Raw genomic sequence first — 13,785 nt, 5'->3', positions numbered from 1 at the left:
AGATGAGGAGAAACTTCTTCACCCAGAGAGTGGTGAACCTGTGGAATTCTCTACCATAGAAAGTAGTTGAGGCCAATTCACTAAATATATTCAAAAGGGAGTTAGATGAGGTCCTTACTACTCGGGGGATCAAGGGGTATGGCGAGAAAGCAGGAAGGGGGTTCTGAATTTGCATGTTCAGCCATGAACTCATTGAATGGCGGTGCAGGCTAGAAGGGCCGAATGGCCTACCCCTGCACCTATTTTCTATATTTCTATGACCGATTATTTCCTTTAATATGCTCCCTCTGGAGATAACTGACCTCAAAATCAGTCAGAATGCGCACCCAGCATTTTATTAACGAGCTCTCAGTGGTACAATTTTTAAGAGGGTGCAGGAGCAGCGAGACCTGGGGACAAATCTTTGAAGCTGTCAGGTCAAATGTAGATGGCTGTTAAAAAAGCATATGGGATCTTTGCCTTCAATAATAGAGGAATGGAACTCAAAAGCAAGGAAGTTATGCAAAACTTTTATTAAATATTGGTGAGGCCGCAGCTGGAGTGTTGTGTTCAATTCTGGGCGCCATGCATTTGAAAGAAAGTTAAATCATTGGAGAGGGTGCAGAAAAGATTTACTGGAATGGGACAAGAGATGAGGAACCTCATTCATGCAATGAGATTGAAGAAGCTGCGATTTTTCTCTTTAACGCAGTGAACATCGAGGAACATTAACAGAAATGTTCAAACATATGAAAATTTTTGATTGAGTTAATGAGGAGAAACCATTTTTTTAAAGTCACATTAAAGATGATAGCATCTCTCCAGCCATAGATGGGGTTGGAAGTCGTCATCTTCTGTTTACCCACTGTCATAACTAGATTCGAGAGTCCTGTGAAGTGAACCTCGAATCATTCCAATTAGTTTGAAATAGCACAGGCATATATTCACAGAAAGAAAGTGGCATAGCGGAACGGGCAACTGATCCACCTCATTTGTATGAAATACGTCTTAAAACGTTTCATAGCATCATAGATTCATACATCACAGAAGGGAGGCCATTTGGCCCATCGTGCTCTTGTTTTAAAGGTAGGAAGTATTGAGTTACATAGAAACATAGAAACATAGAAAATAGGTGCAGGAGTAGGCCATTCGGCCCTTCTAGCCTGCACCGCCATTCAATGAGTTCATGGCTGAACATGCAACTTCAGTACCCCATTCCTGCTTTCTCACCATACCCCTTGATTCCCCTAGTAGTAAGGACTTCATCTAACTCCTTTTTGAATATATTTAGTGAATTGGCCTCAACAATTTTCTGTGGTAGAGAATTCCACAGGTTCACCACTCTCTGGGTGAAGAAATTCCTCCTCATCTCGGTCCTAAATGGCTTCCCCCTTATCCTTAGACTGTGTCCCCTGGTTCTGGACTTCCCCAACATTGGGAACATTCTTCCTGCATCTAACCTGTCTAACCCCATCAGAATTTTAAACGTTTCTATGAGGTCCCCTCTCATTCTTCTGAACTCCAGTGAATACAAGCCCAGTTGATCCAGTCTTTCTTAATAGGTCAGTCCCGCCATCCCGGGAATCAGTCTGGTGAACCTTCGCTGCACTCCCTCAATAGCAAGAATGTCCTTCCTCAGGTTAGGAGACCAAAACTGTACTCAATACTCCAGGTGTGGCCTCACCAAGGCCCTGTACAATTGTAGCAACACCTCCCTGCCCTTGTACTCAAATCCCCTCGATATGAAGGCCAACATGCCATTTGCTTTCTTAACCGCCTGCTGTACCTGCATGCCAACCTTCAATGACTGATGTACCATGACACCCAGGTCTCTTTGCACCTGCCCTTTTCCTAATCTGTCACCATTCAGATAATAGTCTGTCTCTCTGTTTTTACCACCAAAGTGGATAACCTCACATTTATCCACATTATACTTCATCTGCCATTCATTTGCCCACTCACCTAACCTATCCAAGTAGGAGTAATTGTACGGTGAAGCAGCTGCGAGCGACTGAATGGCTTACTCCTGCCCTGATTCCTCGGCCTCAACTTCCATAATATCACAGAACATATCAAAGTAAAACTACTGGAATAGATAACCCTAGAAGATAATGAATGGAGCAGAGTCTCGAACCCAACTGCAGCCCACAAAATCCATGGGGAGGTAGATTTCCAGAGAGATTTTGCTTCATACGTGTCAGAAGCTATTCTAATACTATACAGTTCCCCTTGTCTCAGTTAGCCCTCCTGAAACTGTTTCAACATCATCTGCAATGTTTCAAAAATGTTAATTGCAGTGAAACGACGCTTATTTCGAGCCCTTTTCTATGGTTACATTTTTCTGCCCTAGGATTAAGATTAATTTTATTCTAGGTGTTGTGTGGATTTGTTTCATTATAAATATTTGATTTTACATGGTACGGAAAACCAAAAACAATTATGAATAATATTCGAACCAGCAATCTCCAGTGCACTTGTGCAGCCTTCAGCCACCTGAGGAAAGGAGTGTTCGAAGCCCAGGCCCTCAAATCTACCATCAAGCTCATGGTCTATATGGCTGTAGTAATACTCGCCCTCCTGTATGGATCAGAGGCATGGACAATGTACAGAATTCACCTCAAGTCGCTGAAGATATATCACCAATGATGAGTCTGCAATATGCCCTGGGAGGACAGGCGCACCAACATCAGTGTCCTCACCCAGGCTAACATCCCTCACATTGAAGCACTGACCACATTCGATCAGCTTCACTGGGCAGGCCATATAGTTCCCATACCTGACACGAGACCCCTAAGCAATTGCTCTATGTGGATCTCTTTCAAGGCAAACAAGCCAAAGGTGGGCAGCGGAAAAGTTAGAAGGACACCTTCAAAGCCTCCCTGTTAAAGTGCGACATCGCCACTGACACCTGGGCGTCCCTGTCGACGACCAACCTAGGTGGAGAAAGTGCATACGGGAGGGCGTTGAGCTCTTTGAATCTCAACGCCGCAAGCATGAAGAGGTCAGGCAGTGGAAGGAGCATGTGGTAAATCAGTTCCACATCCCCCCTTCCCCTGACGAATATCTGTCCCAGCTGTGATAGTTTCTGTGGCTCACGTATTGGACTGTTCAGCCACCAAAGAACTCAATTTAGGAGTCGATACCGAGGGGCTGCCTATGATGATGATTAGAACCATGCTCTAACCAACTGAACTAACCGGCCACAAAGTGCACTAAGGGTGCGTGAAAGCCCAGCCTGAGGAGACTGTGTTTCCGGCTCACACTGGGTGACAGAGTTACTGCATAAACATTGAATACATCACATCGCTTAAACATTGTTCACTGTTCATATACAAAACTGGGCAGAGTGTAAATAGAATGTAACAGAAAAAGAGCGCTGAATCTAAAACAAATTCAAGCTAAACATTATTATCATGCAAGCGCTGAACAGCCCATCCCTCAAGCACTGTCCCGATACAAAACCAGCCTCTCCCCTTAAAACGAAGGGAACACAAAATAACCAAAACTCAGAAGTGAACTAAGGACTTTTAGATCTTCAGTGTAACGCTCTCCCAACTGAGCTACATGGGCCGACTGCAATTTAATGTTACCCATGGCCCAAGCACTCTCTTTTATCAGTCTTGTACATGCTGTTAAGTTTAAAATATTGCATTTTTCTGCACTGGCAATGCATTGATTGATAGCCGTGCTGTGATAAACCAGAGTGATGTGGTGCAAAAAGGTACATGGAAGACTAAAGAGAGCCATCATTTACAATGTCAATCAGCAATTCTAGTTCAATTTGTTGAGAGAGGCCTAGTCATTTACTGCTGACTTTAAAACAGCTGGCACAGAAGTACATTTTGTATCGATGCAACGAATGATGCGCTGCAGATGGTTTGGACAGCAGCAATGAGTGTGGTGAGCTGTAAATTTGTTCAGGACCAGCCGTTTACACAGCCAAAAATGCAGGGCTCCATGAGCAGGAATCAAACTCGAGCTGCAGCAATGAAAGTGCCGAATCTTAACTACGAAACCACTAGGGAAGCTGCTACATATCCCTTTGCCAGCAACCAGACCAACCCAGTCTTTCCTCTTTGCTCCTTTGAATTTCACATCATATTGGCGCCATGTAAAACTGTTCATGGCAACTGGCATTTTTGTTGAAAACACGAAAGACATGTCCGCACAACCACAGCATTAAGTACAGGTAGGCTTCCACTGAAATCTATTTCATTCTGTCCTTTTCTCTGAATTTTTCACTCTCAATGCAGGGTGAACATTTCATTTGCTGCATTTGTCCTACACTGCAGCCTTTGCCCATCTCGAGCGGCAGAACCATTCTGTCTGCCTGTTCCTACTGACACCATTTACGGGAACAGGCCTCCAGTTCATCGTTCATCAGCAAACCAAGAAACACAAGTAAACAGAAAGATGTGCCTCTGCATCCCGGCGGCAAAGAAGCAATGGATGTTATTCCAAATAATTCGCAATGCTAGGGATTATGTGTGGATTTGTTTCATTATAAAGATTCGATTTTACTTGTTACGAAAAACCGAAAAAAATTATGAATAACATTTGAATGACCCGTATGGGGATCGAACCGTCAACTTTGACGTTATTTGCACCATGACTCTAACCAATAGATCTAACCACTCACAAAGTACATTAAGGGTGCGTGTGTGAAAGCCCAGTCTGAGGGGATAATAGTTCCGGCTCACAGTGGGTGAGAGAGTTACTGCACAAACATTGAACACATCAGATCGCTTAAACATTGTTCACTGTTCATATACAAAACTGGGGAGAGTGCAAATAGAAAGTAACAGAAAAAAAGCGCTGCATGTAACAAAATTCATGCTGAAAATTATTATCACGCAACCGCTGAACAGCCCATCCCTCAAGCACTGTCCCGATACAAAACCAGCCTCTCCCCTTAAAATGAAGGGAAGACAAAATATCCAGAGCCCGGGACCTGTAGATCTATTAGTTTAACGCTCTCCCAATTGAGCTATTTCGGCCTGACAGCAAACAAGCCAAAACTTTCTCACGTCATTTTTAAAGGAAACCTAACCCCGGGAGGAATTGCCCCGCCCACTGAGTCCTCACTTCGGGGCAATGGGTCCCAAACACATCTCGGAGCTCAGGTTGTGTTAATGTAATGTATAATGATACTGAAAATCTGAATGCTCAGGTTAAGTTATCACTGCCCACGATCCAGGCACTCTCTGATTCCAGTTTTGTACAGATTGCTAAGTCCAAAATGTTGCATGTTTCCACACTGGCAATGAATTGACTGATAGCTGTGCTGTGATCAGCTGGGTTTGTTAGCGAGATGCTGTGCAAGAACGTACATGGAAGCATAATGATAATTGTGATTGTTCTCACACTGCAGTTAAATGTTGGCAACATTTGTAAATCAACAATTGTAGTTCCATATGTTGATTTAATGTTCTGCTGAAGTGTTCAGAAAGACACAAAGATTGCACACCAGGCTAGATCTCACAGTGTTGAAGAAACAGTGAAATATACTGGAGAGTTTATAACTGTTTGAGAACAAAAATGTCAGTAAAATTCCCCGTTCTTTTCTCGACACTGATGGGCTGTGAAAGGGAGACGGGCCGAAGTCCCACTGAGCCGCACTGACCACGAGCCAAGATGAAATTATAACAGGTTCAGTTCATAGCAGTGATATGCTGAAGAGAGATAAGAGTCGCGAATCAAGGAGAGATTTAACGATACTGATGTTGAATCTCGGTTAGATCAAGCACTCCATGAAATCTCTGCTGGGAAATTCAGAGCTTGTAAATCGCCTGTGAACGCTAAACATAGACACACAATGAGCCAATGTGCAATATAGGAGGGGCCCAGGCCAAATGAATGCTCAGGATAAGTTGTCAGTGCCCATGGCCCAGGCATTCTCTGATTCCAGTCTTGCACACGTTGCTAAGATTAAAATGTTGAATTTTTCCACACTAGCAATGCATTGAATGATAGCCGTGCTGTGATAAGTTTGAGTGATGTAGTGCAAAAAGATATATGGAAGACTAATGATAGCAACATTTACGGTGTCAATCAGCAATTTTCGTTCCATTTGTTGAGAGAGACCTAGTCATTCACTGCTGATTATAAAACAGCGGGAATAGAAGTGTATGTTGTATTACTGCATCGAATGATGTGTTGCTGATGGTTGGGGCAGCAGCAGTGCAGTGAGCTGTAAATTTGCTCAGGAGCCTTCGTTTGCCTTGCATTTCAAACAGTCGAAAATACAATATCGTCTGATCGGTAATCGAACTCGGGCTATGGCGATGAAAGCACCGACTCCTAACCACTAGACTACCAGTGAAGCTGCTGCAAATGTGCTTGCCAGCAAGCAGACCAACCCAGTCTTTCCTCCTTGCTCCTTCGAAATTCACATCACATTCACGCCAGGTAAAACTATACGTAGCAAATGGCATTTTAGGTGAGAACACGAAAGACATGCCCGCGCATCCACAGCATTAAATGCGGGGAGGCATCCATTGAAATCTATTTCTTTCTGTCCTTTTCTCGGGATTTTTCATTCTCAGTACCTTTTGCATTACATCGATTAAAAATTGCTCGCTGTTCATATACAAAACTGGGCAGAGTGCAAATAGAAAGTAACAGAAACAGAGCGCTGAATCTAACAAAATTCATCCTGAAAATTATTATCATGCAACCGCTGAACAGCCCATCCCTCAAGCACGATCCCGATATAAAACCAGCCTCTCTCCTTAAAATGAAGTGAATATAAAATAACCAGAATCTCGTTTACATCAAATTCCCCATCAATTCAGAGCCTGTGAACCCTAAACATAGGCACACAGTGAGTCAATGTTCAATAAAGGAGGGGCCCAGGCCTGATGAATATCTTAATGCTCAGGATATGTTATCATTACCCATGGCCTAGGCACTGTCTGATTCCAGTATTGTACATGTTGCTCAGTTTAAAATGTTGAATGTTTCCACACTGGCAATGCCTTTACTCATAACCGTGCTGTGATACGTTAGGGTGATGTGGTGCAAAAAGGTACATGGAGGACTAATGATACCCATGATTGTTCTGACACTTGCAGTTAAATGTTGGCAACATTTACAGTGTCAATCAGCAATTCTAGTTCCATATGTTGTGACAGATCTAGTGATTTACTGCTGAGTTTAGAACAGCAGGCACAGAAGTGTATTTTGTATCGCTTCAACGAATGATGCGCTGCTGATAGTTGGGGCAGCAGCAGTGTGGTGAGCTGTAAATTTGTACAGGACCAGCACATTACCTTGCATTTCAAACAATCTAAAACACACTGATCCGCACTGACCCCGAGCCAAGGTGAAATTATGTTAAGTTCACTCTTTAGCAGTGAGAAGCTCAAGAGAGATATGAGTCGTGAATCAAGGAGAGATTTTCTGAAGCTGGTGTTGAATCTCCTTTCTATCAAACACTCCATCACTCCATGAATTCTCTGCTGGGGGATTCACAGCTGGGGAATCACCTGATTAATCAGCTTAAACATGTGAAACTACAACCTCAGTCTCTGCTCCCTGTCTGTCATTGCAGGGAGGCCGCTGCTGGCTCTGCCCCAGGGGCTCAGCTTGTGTGGCGTTTGCACATCTCACCCGGTGTGGTACTGAGCCCCACAAAACAGAATGCGTTCAGGTTCCTTCCTTCGCCTTACATATGTTAGTTTATTGCACGCGTGCCACACAGAGCAGGTAAAGCCCAGGCACCATCCTCACCTGTGGTATATTACTCTATCACCCAGTGTGGTACTGAGCTCCGCGCAGAGCACGATGGGTCGAGGCTCCATTACAGGCCTGTGGTTCGTTGTTGTCATTCTGTGTGCTGCTGCCCCCATATAGAGCAGAAAGAGCAGGGTCCCATCATTAGCTTGGGCTCTAGAGTGTCTGGTTTCCAGTGCAACCAGTGAAGCAACCACGTGTATATTTGATCCCTACATTGAAGAACAAGTGCAAAAGGAGAAGAACTCGTGGAATGGTTCCAACAGTTGTGAGAAACCCAGATACCATGTTAATTAGTTGATGAACCATTCTAATAGTTCAACACGGGTTTTCTGATCAATTTGTTTAACGTATTTTCTTTCACCAACCATTTGCTTGTTCCAAAATGAATGTTGGGTTCTTTAATTGAGATAAGTAAACAGATAGTGGACAGTTGCTATCTTGCTCGCTGTGATGTGAAGATTTAGTTCGGTAACTGCTTGTTTTAGCATATGTTGTTATTGATAATTTAATTTGTCTCTGTCGCACAATTAACTAGCGCGTTCGGCTATTAATTAAGAGGTTGGTGGTTCGAGACCACTCAGGGACTGCTTTTACTTCCAGATTTTCAATATGTGCTTTGCCTGCAAGAAAATGGTGGAAAACTGTGCTCGATTAGAGAAATCTTCCATTTGGATCATAGAAAGCAATGTTGTAGTATTTTATTAGTGGTGAGTGACTAATAGGAACAGGAGGAGGCCATCCAGCTGCTCAGACCTCGAAACATAGAAACATAGCAATTTACAGCACAGGATGCCATTTCGGCCCATTTTGTCCGCGCCAGCTGACAAAGAGCCCCACGGCCCTCGGTCAGCAGCCCTGAAGGTTACATATAAACCTATGAACAATGAACAATGCCGGAAACGTAAAGAACACTCAGCCCAACCAGTCTGCCTCACACAACTGCGACACCTCTTAAACTGAAACATTCTACACTCCACCCCTACTGGAGCCATGGGATCTCATGGCAGAGGCAAAAACCAGTTAAAACCTTGGCCAATTTTGGTGAAAAAAATCAGGAAATATTCTTCTCCGACCCATCCAGGCGATCGAAACTAGACCAAGAGATCACCCTGGCTGTATTTGATTCACTGCAGTACTTACCATCGTATCTGCACCGGCCAATAAGAGGTTATCCAGTCTAATCCCAATTACCAGCTTTAGGTCTGTAACCCTGCAGGTTACGGCACTTTAAGTGCCCATCCAACTATCTCGTAAATGTGGTGAGGGTTTCTGCAGCCATCACTCTTCTAGGCAGTGAGTTCCAGATACCCATAACCCTTTGCAGAAAGAAACCACCCACCCCCCCTCCCCCCGCTCAAATCCAATCTAAGTATTCTACCAGCCACCTTACAACTATGCCACTCATAATAGACCACTCCACCAATGGAAATAGGCCCACTATATCCAAGCCCCTTAATATGTTGTACAACTAAAAGAGGTCTCCTCTCAACCTCTCTGTACCATTGAGAACAAACCCAGCCTATCCAATCTGTCCTCATAACTAAGATTCTCCATTCCAGGCAGCATCCTACTAAAAGTCCTCTGCACTTTCTCCAGTGAAATCACGTCCTTCCTATATTACGGCGACCAGAATTGCATGAAGTACTCCACCTGTGGCCTAACCAAAGTTTTATACAATTTAAGCATGAGCTCCCTGCTCTTATATTGTTAGACTCGACCAATAAAGGCAAGCATTCCGTATACTTTCTTAACCACCTTATCCACCTGGCTAGCATCGTTCAGGGATCTGTGGACAAGCACTCCAAGGTCCCTTTGTTCATCTACACTATTAAGTAGCTTACCGTATAATGTGTATAGCCTTTCCTTATTTGCCCTCCTAAAGTGCATTTTATCACAGTTCTCTGAATTAAATTCTATTTGCAACTTCTCTTCCCACCTGACCAGTCGATTGATATCCTCCTACAGCCCTGACTTACTTCTTCATTATCAACCACACAGCCAATTTTAGTGTTGTCTGCAAACTTCTTAGTCATGCTCCCCATATTCAAATCTAAATCGTTGATATATACCAAAAAAAACAAGGGACCTAGTACTGAGCCCTGCGGAACCCTACTGGAAACATCTTTCCAGTCAGAAAAACATCCAGCAAGCGTTACCCTTTGCTTCCTACCTCTAAGCCAAATTCGGATCCAACTTGCCACTTTGCCCTGAATCCCATGGGCTTTAACCTTCGTGACCAGTCTACCATGTGGGACCTTATCAAAAGGTTTGCTAAAGTCCATATACACTATATCATGCGCACTACCCTCATCGATCCTCTTGGTTACCTCCTCAAAAAATGCAATCAGGTTAGTCAAACACGATCTTCCGTACTGACCATCCCTAATTAATCCTTCTCTTTCTAAATGTAGATTTATCCTGTCTTTCAGGATTTTTTCAATAATTTCACCATCACTGAGATTATGCTGACAGGCCTGTAATTAGTCGACCTATCCCTTTCTCCCTTCTTAAACAAGTGTACTACATTAGCAGTCCTCAAATCCTCCGGCACCATGCCCAAATCCAAAGAGGACTGGAAAATGATGGTCAAGGTCTCTGCTATTTCGTCTTTTACCTCGCTCAACAGCCTGGGGTGCATTTCATCCAGCCATGGGCTTATCTACTTTCAAAGTTGCTAAACCCCTTAATACTTCCTCTCTCACTATGTTTATTTCATCCGGAATATCACAATCCTCCTCGATAACAGTATTTGCATTAACCATTTCCTTTGTGAAAACAAATGCAAAGTATTCAAAACGAACCATACCAACATCTTCCGCCCTCCACACAAAGATTACTCTAATGGTCTCTAATAGGCCCTACCTTTTCTTTAGTTACCTATTATTCTTAATATATTTATAGAACATCATTGAATTTTCCTTAATTTTATTGCCAAGAATTTTTCATGCTATCTGTTAGCATTCCTAATATCCTTTTTAATTTTGCCTCTTAACTTTCTATATTCTTCCAAAGGTTCTATACTATTTAGACGTTGGTATGTGACATAAGCTTCCCTTTTTATCTTTATCCTTGCCTGTAAGTCCCTAGGCATCCATGGGCTCTAGAATAGTTATTCCCACCCTTTTTCTATAAGGGTACATGTTTAGCCTCAGCCTTCTGGATCTCCTCCTTGAATGTCTCCTACTGTTCCGACACTGATTTACTCACAAGTAGTTGTTTCCAGTCCACTGTGGCCAAATCACTCCTTAACTTTGCAAAATTAACTTTTCCCCAATTTGGGAATTTTATTCCAGGCCTATCTTTGTTCTTATCCATAAGTAACTTGAATCTGACTGAATTATGGTCACTGGCACCCAAGTGCTCTCCCAACCTGTTCAGCTTCATTCCCCAAAACTAAATCCAAAACCACCCCAAGTGTTGGGATTGCTACATACTGACTAAAAAAGTTCTCTTGAATGCATTTCAAGAATTCCGCACCCTCTATACTCTTCACACTATATGTGTCCCAATCAATATTTGGATAGTTAAAATCTCCTAATATTATTACCCTATGGTTTTTGGATCACAGTAATTTGCCTTCATATTTGCTCGTCTATCTCCCTCCCACTGTTTGGGGGTCTATAATACACGCCCAGCAGTGTAATCGCCCCTTTTTTATTTTTCAGTTCGACCCATATGGCCTCATTTGATGTTCCCTCAAACATATCATCCCTCCTCCACGCTGCAATAGTTTCTTTAATCAGTACCACAACACACCTTCCCATTTTTACCCCCATCTCTGTCTTGTCCAAAAATCTTGTAACCAGGAATATTAATCTGCTAATCTGCCCTTCTTTCAGCCATGTTTCTTAAAGGCTATAATGTCAAACTCCCAAGTATCTACCTGTGCTCTTAGCTCATCCGCCTTATTCGCTATACTCGTTGCATTAAAGTATGTAACATTTACCTGTTGTATCATTCAAGTATCTCATGGCTGATCTGTATATCAGCTGCATTTACACCTGGATACAATATCCAGCTTCATCAATTTGGCCTCTTATTTTAGGTAATCCTGATGCTGCTCCTGGCAAGCTCTTCTACGCATCTCATTGAACCAGGTTTGATCCTCTGGCTTGACGGTAATGGTACAGTGAGTGATATGTCAGGCTAGGACACTGCAGATTGTGGTTGAATATAATTCTGTTGCTGCTGATGGCCCAAAATTGTAGAGTGAAAATATATGGGGTTGTATGCGATATTTTACTTTTTCATATTTAACCACAAAATGAATTCAGTTTTTAAAATATTGATTCAGTTTTAATGGGAATGTTTTCAAAATGTTTCCACCTTGTTTTGCAACGGTGATTTTTTGTGTGTGAGGTGAATGTGATAAACACTACACTACACAAATTCTGCTCCGAGAAGTATCGTAAGAACATCACAGAAGAGAACGTGGTCCACAAATTCAGGTCCTGGGTTAACATTTGTATAATACACCTTATTATCTGAATTTCAAAAACAAATTAAACTCTATTAGAAGATGAACCATTGTTCTATTTGATGCATCAACTTTCTGTTTCAGACTAAAGGACATCACAACACGGTTACCGAGTGACAGGCAAAACTTTCATCAATATTGTTTCTGTTGCTTGTGATACATTTTCATCGGTTCTTATTTTATAGAGGGAATTTTATTAGTTGGTTAAGAATGTTCAGTGTTTCTTACACCGGAAATCTGGTGCAGCCCTTGTTCAGTTTAACAGGAAGCAGCACTTGTCGCCACTTTTACACAGGGGAAGAAACTCGCCCCTGGAGGTTCACGTGGAGCAAGTTCCAAAATCATTCATTCCACCCGGGATTCGAACCGGCGACTTTTCGCGTGTGAGGCGAGCATGAAATTTGCTGCAGTCCCGGAACTTCTGCTCAGTGTGTCAGCCGCAAGTCAGAAGGTTGTGATAAGGGAGAAGGTGAGCCACTGACTCACCTCTCTCTACACCAATTGAGATTCTGTCATTTCTACATCAAACAACATCACTTCTACCCAACACTAAAAGCTCGCATTCCTTATCCTCTTTCACAAACATCTCACAGAGCAAAGCTACAACACATACCTGGAAAAAGTCTTCATTTTTGAATCAGTAAACGCCTGAAGGAGCGGCGGGAACAGGTTGACCAAACCAGCATTCAGTCACTGAAGGCTGTCTCTGAAGGGTGTGGGTGTATTGTCATCCTGAGAGACAACGACAGACCCGGGACACAGATTTCCTTGGACTTCATGTCCACAGATCCCTGAAGGTTGCAGGCCAGATAGATAAGATGGTTAAGAAGGCATACAGAACACTTGCCTTTATTAGCTGAGGCATGGAATACAAGAGCAGGAATGTTATTCTAGCAATATAAACACTGGGTTACAGTACAGAAGGACGCAATTTTGGACCATCATATCTGTGGCTACTGACATAGAGCTATCCAGCCTAATTCCACTTTCCAGCTCATGGTCCGTATCCTTGAAGGTTATGGCACTTCGTGTGAAAATTGAAGTACTTTTTAAAAGAGGTGAGGGTTTCTGCCTCGACCACCCTTTCAGGCAGTAAGTTCCAGACCTTCACCACAATCTGAGAGATGAAATTCCTCCTCAAAAGCCCTCTAAACATTCTACCAATTACTTTAAATCCATGGCCCGTGATTGTTGACCCCTCTGCCAATGGAAACAGGTCCTTCCTATCCATTCTATCTAGGCCCCTCATCATTTTATACATCTCAATAAGGTTTCCCCTCAGCTTCCTGTGTTGCAAAGAAAACAAACCTACCATTACAATCTTTCCTCATAGCTAAAAGTCTCCAGTCTTAGGCAATATCCTCATAAATCTCATCTGTACCCTGTCCAGTGCAATCACACATTTCCTATAATGTGGTGACCAGAACTGCATGCAGTAGTTTAGCTGCGGCCTAACTAGTGTTTTGTACTGTACAAACATAACCTCCTTGGACTTCTATTCTATGCCTCGGCTAATAAAGGCAAGTATTCTGTATGCCTTCTTAACCACCTTATCTACCTGGCCTGCTATCTTCAGGGATCTGTGAACATGC

This window comes from Pristiophorus japonicus, chromosome 19 (assembly GCF_044704955.1).
Source record: "Pristiophorus japonicus isolate sPriJap1 chromosome 19, sPriJap1.hap1, whole genome shotgun sequence".
Lineage (NCBI taxonomy): Eukaryota > Metazoa > Chordata > Chondrichthyes > Pristiophoridae > Pristiophorus > Pristiophorus japonicus.
Note: the sequence above shows the minus strand (reverse complement) of the source record.